General features: G+C 43.6%; 1 protein-coding gene across 5 annotated transcripts in view; it reads right to left on the reverse strand.

Moving 5' to 3' along the window:
• The window catches only part of LOC145411057 (methionine aminopeptidase 1), a 169,974-nt gene that overhangs the window by 17,320 nt on the left and 139,970 nt on the right, over positions 1–12,684 (reverse strand). The window lies entirely within an intron of this gene.

Here is a 12,684-nt window from a genome sequence, read left to right on the forward strand (position 1 = left end):
TCCTCATCTCACTATAGAAGGCATCCATTATTGTTTGTTTTTTCAGCTTCCATATTTTCCTCCTAGGTGCATGGGTCATCCTTTTCAACACCTGCACCTTAAGCACCATGTCACATACCAATAACTTGTGTTGCTGCACATACTTCTCACTCTCATCCCTCACTAACCTTCTATCAGCCCTCCTGACCAGGAAAGTCTATCTGATGGCTATTTCCCCCAGACTCCTATGTAATTAACCTACTCTCTCTCCTCCTAAAATGTGTGTAGCACACAATCATGTTCATTGCCTCTCCAAACTCAAGTATCCTTTCTCCTTCCTCATTTCCTGTAACATATGCACATCCCCCATGTATTCCTTCATATCCTTGAACTGCTTCACCTACATGACCATTAAGTCCCCTCCTACAACTACAATCTCATCATCCCCCAAACCACTTACTACACATATTAAATCATCCCAAAATCTATCCTTCTCTATCTCATCCAAGCCTGCCTGTGGAGAGACATGCCATTATAAATACAAACATTTTCCCACCAAGCAAAATTTTCACTTCTATTATCCTATCACTCACTCGCATAACATTCATAACATATTCCACCCACTTCTTCTCAGCCAACACACCCACACCACCATATCCATCTGTCCTACCCTGCCAAAACAAATGATAATAACAATCCTTCCCTGTAATCTTTCTGGCTGATCCACCCCCATACCGTACTTCTTGCACACCCACCTCCTACTCAATGTCTCAGCCACTTCCCCCACTCTACCCCTCAAACTTTCCACAGTCCTCGATGCCTCTCTGATCCCCCTGGGTGATTTAGTGTCCTTGGGCTTGCTTTGAATTTCATTCTTTAACTTGGTCATAATCAGCAAGAATATAATATGAATGACATCCCTGGGATGAAGGGTTTAAAGCTAATGCCTGTTTCTGTGGTTCATTAGTTCATTTAGACAGGGGACTCAGCACCTTTTCCTGTCACCTGCTGTCACCAATGCACACTGTTGTCCTAGGCTGGGTGTGTTTTATGGGGACTTGTGAAATGTTAACTCTTTTGATCAAATGCCATTTAGGAAGGGAAAGTAATCATCCTAGTAGTGAAGGGGTTACTAAAGGTTCATCTGACCCTTTTATGCATGGGGAAGAATAAAATGAAAATTATATCTTCTGGCAGAGTGTCAACAGTTAAATACAGTACAGGGTAATGAGATAAAAAGTACAATACAATCCCAGTCAACTGGGAAATGAGGAATTTACCTTCCCAGTTACCAATTTTTCCCAGGTATGTATCTGACTTATTCTCTTATACATGGGCTATACCACTGCAGTATATACAATCATACACTGTTCTGCTACTGGTGCCATGTAATCCGGTATCACCTGTTTCCTGGTCGGATTGTTGGCGACTAAACCAGCATCCCCACTGGTCTAGGCCAGTGAAGAGGGTGACTAAACACCATGCAGGATGAAAAACAAGACCTGTCAAAGGGCAGATGAGCAATTTATGCCAACTGCCAACTAGTAAAGTAGGTGGAGCTTGTTAGCCTTGGTTGGCAAGCCACTAACGAGAAGGAAAACTCTGTGTAAAACCTGGACAGCCATAGTCAGGGATTCCATGCCCCTGTCCACTGGCTAGTGGTGAGCCCTCTCCTGACTTGGGAGGTTGGGGTGGGGTTTGTGTCCCCTCCCTGTAAAAAACAACCTTGTGCATATCAAGAGAAGGAAGAGGAATAGGGGCCAATGCTTAATGCCTGACCCTGACTCAGTTTTGCTGGGGGATCTTCCCTCCAGTGTTGGCCTAGCAGGGCTTTTGAGACCCTGTCATGCTGGCACCCACCATGACAGTTGGTGGCCAGAGCCTACGGGACCCCAGCAACCGGATGATGGGGAAGGACCCCCTAACCCAAATCCTCCTTTTGATTCGTGTTGTGGTGGCGCAAAGGACGCATGGGCCCGAGGCTCCAAGCGTGGGTTTAACCTTCGGAAGGTACTGCGGGTGGGGGCTTGGAATGTTCTAAGCCTTTCAAAGGATAATCAATTGCCTTTGTTGCTATGAGAGTTGGGGCGATTAAGGGTTGGCATAGCTGCACTCTCTCAAGTGATGCAACCCAAGCATGATAAGATCAGCAGCGATGGTTACACATACTACTGGTCTGGCTGTGATGATGGTGCCCATCTTAGGGATGTTGCTGTGGCAATTGCTGCTCACTTTATCTCTTGTGTTGACGAGGTTGCTCTGGCTGATATGTAAATAATGCTGGTGAGACTGAAGCACTCCTTGGGCTTCATCTCTCTTATTGCAGTGAATGCTCCAACTGAGATGAGTGATCTTGGAAGAGAAAGCGCTATTCTACACCAAACTTGACTCTGTTGTAGAACTGTGCCCCTCGTGGGATACACTCCTGGACTTGGGTGACTTTAAGGCAGTTATTGGCACTGACAGGGAGGGCTTCAGGGAATGTGTAAGTCCCCATGGCTCTGGAACCATGAATTCCAATAGCTCTTACCTTTTGGACTTCACAAAAATTCTGTAAATTAAGAACTGTTGGATCCTGGTTCAAGCAGCCAAATCTTCACCCCTGGACTTGGTATCCCAATACCAGAGGAGCTGCTAAGGAGAATGATCACATTCTTGTTGGTCCATGCTGGAGGATCTTTCAAAACAGCAGGGTTTACAGGAGTGCAAAGTTCTTTGCTACTGATCAAAGACTTGTTGCTGCTACTCTAAGACTACAAATCAGAATTGGGAGATTCTCAACTTGCCACCAAAAACAGTTCCATCCTGAAAAACTCAGGGATAAGGAATGTACATAAGACTTTGCAGTGGCAGGCTCAAATCAGTCTGAACTGCTCAGTACTGCTGAGAATCCTGTTGAACAATGGGATACCTTTAAGAGTGCTAACCTGGCACCAGCTGACGAGTGTACTGGAGACCACCCCGAGATCAAGGAGGGGATTCATATTGTGGGGGATGCTGGCCACAACTGAGGAGAGTTGTGCTCCCAGACTGGCTGGAGATGGGGAACAGCACAGAGTTCTGTCTCAACGGGCATGGGTTTCACTGAGAAGAGACAAGGAGAGGTTGTCAAGGAAATCACTGAGCAAGTGGAAGGTAGTTTTCATGCAAATGACCTCCAACCTGCCTATTGAACCCTGATGAAGCTCCACTCCAGACCCACATCTCAAGTTAACTTTGTTCAGACAGCAGATGCACAGCTCATGTCAGGGGCAAATAAGTATAGAGCTCATTGGGCTGAGTACTCTGAGCAGCTGTATATGGCTGAACCTCCCACTGGAGAGCTTCCATCGGCTGGTGTACAACCGATGACTGCTGTCCTACCAGTTGCTGAGGCTGTGCCCCATCTAGATGAAACCAAGAAGGCTGTGGCTAGATTGAAAAGTGGTAGAGCAGCTGCTGTTCTGACATCCCAGCAGAACTAATCAAAGCTAGGGGTGAAGCCATGATCAGGGAGTTACATGCAGTCACAGAAGCTGTTTGGCGGTCTGGTATCATTCCTCCTGACTGGACAAAGGGTTTGGTCACCCCTATCTGGAAAGGAAAGGCGACCTGCATGACTGTAGTAACTACCATGACACTAGTGCCAGGCAAAGTTCTTGCCCACATTCTCCTGATGTGTATCCGGGACCATCTGCTAACGTTTCAGAGGCCTGAGCAATCCGGATTCATGCTTGAGATGTCCATGGTTGATCGTATCCTAGCTCTTCGAGTTCTTGTGGAACGCTGACTTGAGTTTCAACAAGGTCTGGCAGCCTATGTGGATCTCAAGAAAGTGTTTGACTCAGTAAATCTGGAGGTACTATGGGAACTCCTGCGACTCAGTGGGATCCCCGAAGGGATAATCCAACTGATTGCTGGCCCGTACTCAAACACTGAGAGTGCTGTCAAGTGTTTGTGTGTGTGGGGGGGGGGGAACATCTGACTTCTTCCTAGTATATTCTGGATTAAGACAGGGATGAGTCCTTGCCCCTGCACTTTTCAACACACGTATGGATTAGATACTGGACCAGGCTTTAAGTCGAAGTCACTGTGGGGCATCAATTGGCAATTTCAGGGTTACCAATCCTGATTTTGCTGATGATGCAGTTATCCTAGCAGAGTCGCTGGAGATACTACCGAGTGCCCTCAACGAATTTCAAGAGAATGCGAACCCATTGAGATTAAAGGTCTCTTGGGCCAAGACCATGGTACAGGCATTTGGTAGCTTATTGGATGAACCAGTTGTCTGTCCATGCATGTGGTGAGGATATAAAAGTCTTGGAAAGATTCACTTATCTTGGTAGTGTGGTCCACAACAACGGTAGACACGACAGTGAGATCTCTCGTCGCACTGGTCTGGCCTACGGAGTTATTGATTCACTCAATTCGGGTATTTGGTACTGTCGTTATTTGTGTAGAAGGATGAAAGTTCTCATCTTCAAGGCACTGGTGCTCCCTGTCTTACTTTATAGATGTGAGACATGGACTCTAAACAGTGACTTGAAGCAGCAAATTGACTCCATTGGTACTACATGTCTTTGCAGGATCATGGGATATCACTGACACGACTGGCTGCGCAACAAGCCACTACTCTGTGAGACTGAATCGAGGCCTATTACCCACATAATATGTCAACACCAACTCCAGCTATATGGGTCTGTGGCCCACTTTCCTGAGGCTGATCCTGCACACAGGGTGATCTCTGAACGAGTTAATCCAGGGTGGAGGAGGCCAAGGGGAAGGCCACGTAACTCATAGCTGCAGCTGATCGATCACTCCTGTCGGGAGATACTTAGACGAGGAAGAGTCACTGCCTGAAAGGTTGCACAATGGGACCCACATGGGTGGAGTCGGAGGGTGAGTGAGGGTATGCGTCCTGCAGCGTTTGCCCCTTTTTGAGTGACTGACTGATACACAGTACTCACCACTCATATCCAGAACTGCACTAACAGATTCCAACTGAAACATTTCCTCTTAAACATATTCCATGGGCATAACACATATGCTTGCACTAACAGTTTTGCAAACTGCATGTGGTAAGTCCATTCTGTTACAGTATATATTATTCATTAGATTTACTCATAATAACTTGGAAACATGAACTAAATAAGTAAATCTTAAACTAGTGCTGTAAATCAGCAAGCAAAAGCCGATTAATATCAGTATTGGTATCTGAAGGGAAAAATTATCTGATAATCGAAATCATATCTGAATTAGATGAGTACCAATAAAAAGTATATGTCTGTTTCACCCAATGACCCCAGACCCTAGCACTTAGTTCTCCACCATTCTAGGTGTGAATTAACGCAGTAATGATGATTAAGGTACGGTCGTATTCCACATCCTGTAGAAGGTCTTAAATGGTAAAATGCTTGAGCTAAAGCATATGGCGTATTTAGACCATAATATTATATCACTGTGGTTAGAATGAAGCTCGACACAAATACCTAGACAGCAGTTACCTATCAAGGAGCTATGGTGGACTGATAGGAACCCACAAGTCAGGCGGTACTCACACATACACTGTCAGTGTTCCATCAATGGTATGACTTAGGCTTAATGATTAATGTCAATGGTACAAGAGCTTTGAGCAGAAATCAGTTTCTTTTCATGGTTTCTATTAATCTTCAGTAAAATGTATACAATATAATTAAATATCTATCTATCTATCTATAGCCCGACGCCCTAATCCCACAAAGGGTGGCCGCAGACAAAACGCCTCCAAGTCACTCTGTCACCCACCATTTGACCCCCCCTCCCCCCAACTCACCCCCCCCTCCCTCATATACCTCTCAACTCCATCCCTCCACCTCATCCTCGGTCTCCTCCTCCCTCTCCCTCCCTCCACCTCACCTACATACACCCTCTTAGTCAGTCTTTCATTCTCCATTCTCTCCACATGTCCAAACCACCTCAGTGTTTTTCTCCTAATCATTTCAACCACATCCACATCTACCCCACAACATTCCTTCACTTCTTCATTTGTCAACCTGTCCCTCCACGTCACTCCACATGCTCCTCTCAAGTAACTCATTTCCACTGCTCTCACTCTTGACTTGTTCCCCTCTTGCAAGGTCCACGCCTCGCTTCCATACGTCAGGGTAGGGATCACAATACCATCATGCAGTGACTTCTTAACTTCCATACTCACCTCCCTATTTCTCATCACTGCTTTCAGTGTACCAACAACCTTTCTTCCCTGCTGTACCCTTTCACGTACTTCATCCCCCAAAGTTCCATCCTTACTCATCACACTACCCAAGTACTTGAATGAACTCACATTCTCCATATCCTCACCATCCAACCTCACTGCACACTCTGTGACTTCATTCCTCTCAAACACCATAACTTTACTTTTGTTTACATTAACTTTCAGCTTCCTCCTCCTACACACTGTCCCAAATTCATTTACCAAACCTTGCAACACCCATTCATCTTCACTCAACAATACTGTATCATCAGCAAACAGCAACACCGGAAGCTTCCAAATCTCACCCTCATTCATTAGGGCCACCCCCACATCCACTGCCCTACCTTGCACCTCCTTTACAACCCCATCCATATATATATTAAACAGCCATGGAGACATCACACACCCCTGTTTCAGTCCCACATTGAGCTCAAAGAACTCACTCAGCTCACCATCCACTCGCACCGTAGCCCTAGCTCCCTCGTACATACTCTTCACAGCACTCAACAATTTCCCCTCCACTCCATATATTCTTAATACCTTCCACATACCTTGCCTATCTATTCTGTCATAAGCTTCTCCAAGTCCATGAAGGCAGCATACACTTTCCTTCCCTTCTCTAGATACTTCTCCACTAAACATCTTAGAACAAATATCTGATCTAAACACCCTTTTCCCTTCCTAAATCCCCCTTGTTCTTCTCCAACTAGCTCCTCTGTCATATGCCTAACCCTATCAATGAGTATTCTACCATATATTTTACCAGTCACACTAAGAAAGCAAATACCCCTATGGTTACCACATACTTCTCTCTCCCCTTTTCCTTTGTACAGAGGAACAATTATACCTGATTTCCAGTCCTCTGGAACCCTTCCCTCTTCCCAAGCCAATCTACACAACTTCCATATCCACTCCACAACAATCTCACCCCCTTACCTAAGCATTTCACCACACACTCCATCAACTCCTGGGGCCTTTCCCAGCTTAATCTTCTTCATTGCTTCCACAACTTCCGACCTACTGATCTCTTCCTCCCTCCTCTCATCTCTTCTTCTCCCAGCCATTCCCCAACCACTTATACTCACACTGCTCTCACTCTCTACATTCAACAAATCCTCAAAGTGCTCCTTCCATCTCCTCAATTTCTCTCTCTTCTCCACCAACAATCTATTATTCCTATCTTTTACTCCCCTACTATTTCCCCTTTCACACTGCCTTACTTTCTTTACCTCCTTCCAAAACAATTTCTTACTCTCCCTCCATTTCACACTCAGATTCCTCCCAAACTCTTCATCCACTTTCTTCTTACTCTCCTTCACCAGTCTCTTAACGTCCCTTCTCCTGCTCACATATACCTCTCTCCTCTCTCTCTCATCTTCTCCCCTACCTCTACTCGCCAACCATTCACCATATGCCTTCTTCTTTTGTTCCACAGCTCGTTATTAAATATACACCACCTAATTTTTGCTGCCTTTCTTGCACTTTAGTGCTAAATCTGAATGTTCCTTGCAAATCAAATTCATTTTAGCTTACGTGACAAAATGCTGACACCTTAAAAAAAATTATATTGATATATTAGATTGCATCGAAATACCATAAGTCCTTTAGCTTTTCTATTTGGCTTTTTATTATAAAGAAGCTATAGATATTTGTTTTAAAGCTAAAAATGACAAATGTACTATACCTTTATACAGGTATATTTATAGGTCACGAAACATTAATACTCATAAGTAATGTCTCTGTAACTAGTCAAACGACAGAAAACATAAAGCATATACCATAACTTTTGTGCACCCCTAAAAGTACATAACACACAATCATTAGACAAATGGTAAACACATAACAATTTAGCTTCTAAATCTAAGCCCACTCTTGATAATTAACAATACTGTATATGAAACACATAATAGTATGTAAGTTTCTGGTCATACCCAGATTATAAAATGCAGTGTTTTTACTTGAAAGTACCATAAGTAAAATCTTAGCTGGCTGACCATCAGCCATAGAATGAAACAACATTTATACTTAAAAGTACGTAACATTTTGATAATTTACCAACTCAGGCCAGACCAGCCTAGAGTTTATGAATAGTGGAAAAAATAAACCTGCTTTAATCCCTGAGATTGGATTTAACACATTAGTAGTCAATGACTGTTCCTCATATACAGGTATATCACGAATAAAACCGCATTCTATAAAATAAAGGATAAATGACTAAGTTCAGTATATACCAACCACAAACATAGGTAGCATAGTGTGCTGTACTAACTCACATTACACACAAAGAAGTGATACTTTTTTATACAGTATATTAAGACAGTCTTCACTCATATAATCTTATTTACTTTAAAAATCTTAGCACTGAAGTTTTGTGGTTGAAGTGAGCAATGTTTTATGGTTACAGTCTTCTACCATGCTAAATATTTATTGTAAAGTTACTCTTAAATCTGCACATCATTTACGCACACAAACACAAGTAGCTTACAAATGAAGTTGCCAAACATCATGCAACTCCTCATCTCAGGGTTACTGTCCCCTTATTACCCCCATCTATTGCCTTCTTTCTTTTTCTATGCAGTACATCACTTCTTTATTTACACTACAGTGAGAATGACAAATATTACAACCAAATAAAGATTATAACAACTAATGGGTGCGGGCATGTGTACTGTACACTATTTACACACATAAACCCACACGGACACCACACTTACGCACCACCGGTACACAATGTACCTCACTCAACTTGCTGCTTTCGGCTTTCGGTTCTCTTCTTTCTTTTCCTTTTCTCCTTTCCCATTCACCTATTCATTATAATGAACTTTTATGGTATTCAGAAAGACTTTATTAAGCTGCACAACAGTACAGCATAAGTCCTTTCATTTGGCATCTTCAGGAGCAAGTAGTTGCCGATAAAGCAGAAACTGCCATATGATCGGGAAAACCTGCCAAAAAGTTTCTAGCAATCACAGTCAGTCACCCCAATGCAATCACAGTGTCCAGCAAGTATTTTTGATCAACCCTAAGCACTAAATCAGTCTTCTGTTTCTTAAGGTCGTATATAGTGGAAGAGCTCACATTGAAATCTTCCACTGTCTTCTTCCTAGGAACACCCACCTCCAATTTTTTCAATATTCAATCTTCTTGGTGATAGTCAGCGCCTTATGGGTGCATTTTTTCAAAACAGTAGGCTTTCCACTAGCAGAGGCCACAGCGCAACACAAGAACGAGAGGATGACCGTAAAATAGCATGACAAAGTTTCCAAACTTTCAAAAGGTCCCACTCAAAAAGCCACACACTCATGAGTCATGATGGCACATGCAGTGCTGGCAAGCAGAAATCTTCAGAAATGCTACAGGTAAACTTTAAAATGCACTAAGCTATAGACGAACTGTTCAAGCTTTCGCACTAAACTGGCCTTCAAAATGAGCTAGATATAGAAGAAAATCTAATATTTATTGGTGCTAAATTATTATGAAAAGGGCTAGATCTAGTACCAACAGCGACAAATTGACAACTATGGGCACATGGCATAGGTACTAGTATGGGTACCTGGAGCGAGCCAGCGACCCCATCGTGGGTGCCGATCGGCTCAGCATATCATGAGCCGGAAGAGCAGAGAACTTTCGTAATGGGACTATCTATGAAAACTGCTGAAAGACCAGGAATACCTTAAGACCAGATGCCAAATGAATGTAATTTTACTGTACCATCGATAAAAAAGTATCGGCACCCTGGGGTCGGATAAAATGTGAAATACTTCGTCTCTGGTTCAATCGGAAGTGTTGGCATGCCTGATTAATTCACCAAAATGGTTGATTTACCATATAGTATAAAGTGGAGGGACTGTAGGAAAATGTTCTGGAAAGAGGTGAAGAGAGTAAGACAGGGTGGTAGTGAAGATAGCAGGGAAGTGAAAGATAAAAATGGTAGATTACTAGTGGAGAAGGGAGAAAAAGTGAGCAGATGGAGAGAACATTGTAAGGAATTCTTGAACATAAAGAATGGAAGTAATGTGAGTATAAGTGGCTGGGGAATGGCTGGGAGAAGGAAGGAGGTGAGAAGACAGGAAGAAATCAGTAGGATAGAAGTTGTGGAAGCAATGAAGAAAGTCAAACTGTGGAAAGCCCCAGGAATTGATGGAGTGTGTGGTGAAATGCTGAAGCATGGGGGAGAGATAGTAGTAGAATGGATGTGGAAGATGTGCAGATTGGCCTGGGAGGAAGGCAAAGTCCCGGAGGATTGGAAGTCAGGTATAATTATTCCCTCGTACAAAGGGAAAGGGGAAAAAGAAGTGTGTGATAATCATAGGGGCATTTGTCTTCTTAGTGTAATAGGAAAAGTGTGTGGTAGGATACTTATTGACAGTTAGGGAAAGAATAGAAGAATTAGTTGGAGAGGAACAGGGAGGCTATAGGAAGGGAAGAGGTTGTGTAGATCAGATATTCATTCTTAGATCTTTAGTGGAAAAGTTTCTAGAGAAGGGAAAGAAGTTGTATGCGGCTTTCATGGATTTGGAGAAAGCATATGACAGGGTGGATAGACAAGGATTGTGGAAAGTATTAAGAATATATGGAGTAGATGGGAAGTTGTTTAATGCTGTGAAGAGTATGTATGAGGGTGCTAAGGCTGCAGTGCGTGTGGATGATGAACTGAGTGAATTTTTCTCTTTGAAGGTTGGATTGAAACAGGGATGTGTCATGTCTCCATGGTTGTTCAATCTGTACATGGATGGGGTAATAAAAGAGGTACAAGGTAGGGCAATGGATGTTGGAGTGGCCTTGGTGAGAGAGGGCAGAGTTTGGAAACTCCCTGAACTGTTGTTTGCAGATGATACTTTGTTGTTGAGTGAAGACGAAGGGGAGCTACAAGGCTTGGTGGATGAGTTTGGGAGAGTGTGAAAGAAACAGACTCTAAAGGTGAATGTAGGGAAGAGTAAAGTGATGGTCTTTGAGAGAAGTAAAGTCAATGAATGTACTGTACAGTGAGGTTGGATGGTGAGGAAATGGAAAATGTGAGTACATTTAAGTACTTGGGTAGAGTGATGAGTAAGGATGGAAGTTTGGAGAGTGAAGTGCTTGAGAGGGTGTAACAGGGAAGAAAGGTTGCTGGTTCCTTGAATGCAGTGGTAAGAAAAAGGGAAGTGCCCATTGAAGTGAAAAAGTTTCTATCTATCTATCTATCTATCTATAGCCCGACGCCCTAATCCCGCAAAGGGTGGCCGCAGACAAAACGCCTCCAAGTCACTCTGTCACCCACCATTTGACTACCCTCCCCCCAACTCACCCCCCCCTCCCTCATATACCTCTCAACTCCATCCCTCCACCTCATCCTCGGTCTACCCCTCCCTCTCCCTCCCTCCACCTCACCCACATACACCCTCTTAGCCAGTCTTTCATTCTCCATCCTCTCCACATGTCCAAACCACCTCAGTGTATTTCTCCTAATCTTTTCAACCACATCCACATCTACCCCACAACGTTCCTTCACTTCTTCATTCGTCAACCTGTCCCTCCATGTCACTCCACATGCTCCTCTCAAGTAACTCATTTCCACTGCTCTCACTCTTGACTTGTTCCCCTCTTGCAAGGTCCACGCCTCGCTTCCATACGTCAGGGTAGGGATCACAATAAAATCATGCAGTGACTTCTTAACTTCCATACTCACCTCCCTATTTCTCATCACTGCTTTCAGTGTGCCAACAACCTTCCTTCCCTGCTGTACCCTTTCACGTACTTCATCCCCCAAAGTTCCATCCTTACTCATCACACTACCCAAGTACTTGAATGAACTCACATTCTCCATATCCTCACCATCCAACCTCACTGCACACTCTGTGACTTCATTCCTCTCAAACACCATAACTTTACTTTTGTTTATATTAACTTTCAGCTTCCTCCTCCTACACACTGTCCCAAATTCATTCACCAAACCTTGCAACTCCCATTCATCTTCACTCAACAATACTGTATCATCAGCAAACAGCAACACCGGAAGCTTCCAAATCTCACCCTCATTCATTAGGGCCACCCCCACATCCACTGCCCTACCTTGTACCTCCTTTACGACCCCATCCATATATATATATTAAACAGCCATGGAGACATTACACACCCCTGTTTCAGTCCCACATTCAGATCAAAGAACTCACTCAGCTCACCATTCACTCGCACCGTAGCCCTAGCTCCCTCGTATATACCCTTCACAGCACTCAACAATTTCCCCTCCACTCCATATATTCTTAATACCTTCCACATACCTTTCCTATCTATTCTGTCATAAGCTTTCTCCAAGTCCATGAAGGCAGCATACACTTTCCTTCCCTTCTCTAGATACTTCTCCACTAAACATCTTAGAACAAATATCTGATCTACACACCCTTTTCCCTTCCTAAATCCCCCTTGTTCTTCTCCAACTAGCTCCTCTGTCATATGCCTAACCCTATCAATGAGTATTCTACCATATATTTTACCAGTCACACTAAGAAGGCAAA

Source organism: Coenobita brevimanus, chromosome 87 (assembly GCF_032717465.1).
Source record: "Coenobita brevimanus isolate Jiangsu-jjx chromosome 87, ASM3271746v2, whole genome shotgun sequence".
Classification (NCBI taxonomy): domain Eukaryota; kingdom Metazoa; phylum Arthropoda; class Malacostraca; order Decapoda; family Coenobitidae; genus Coenobita; species Coenobita brevimanus.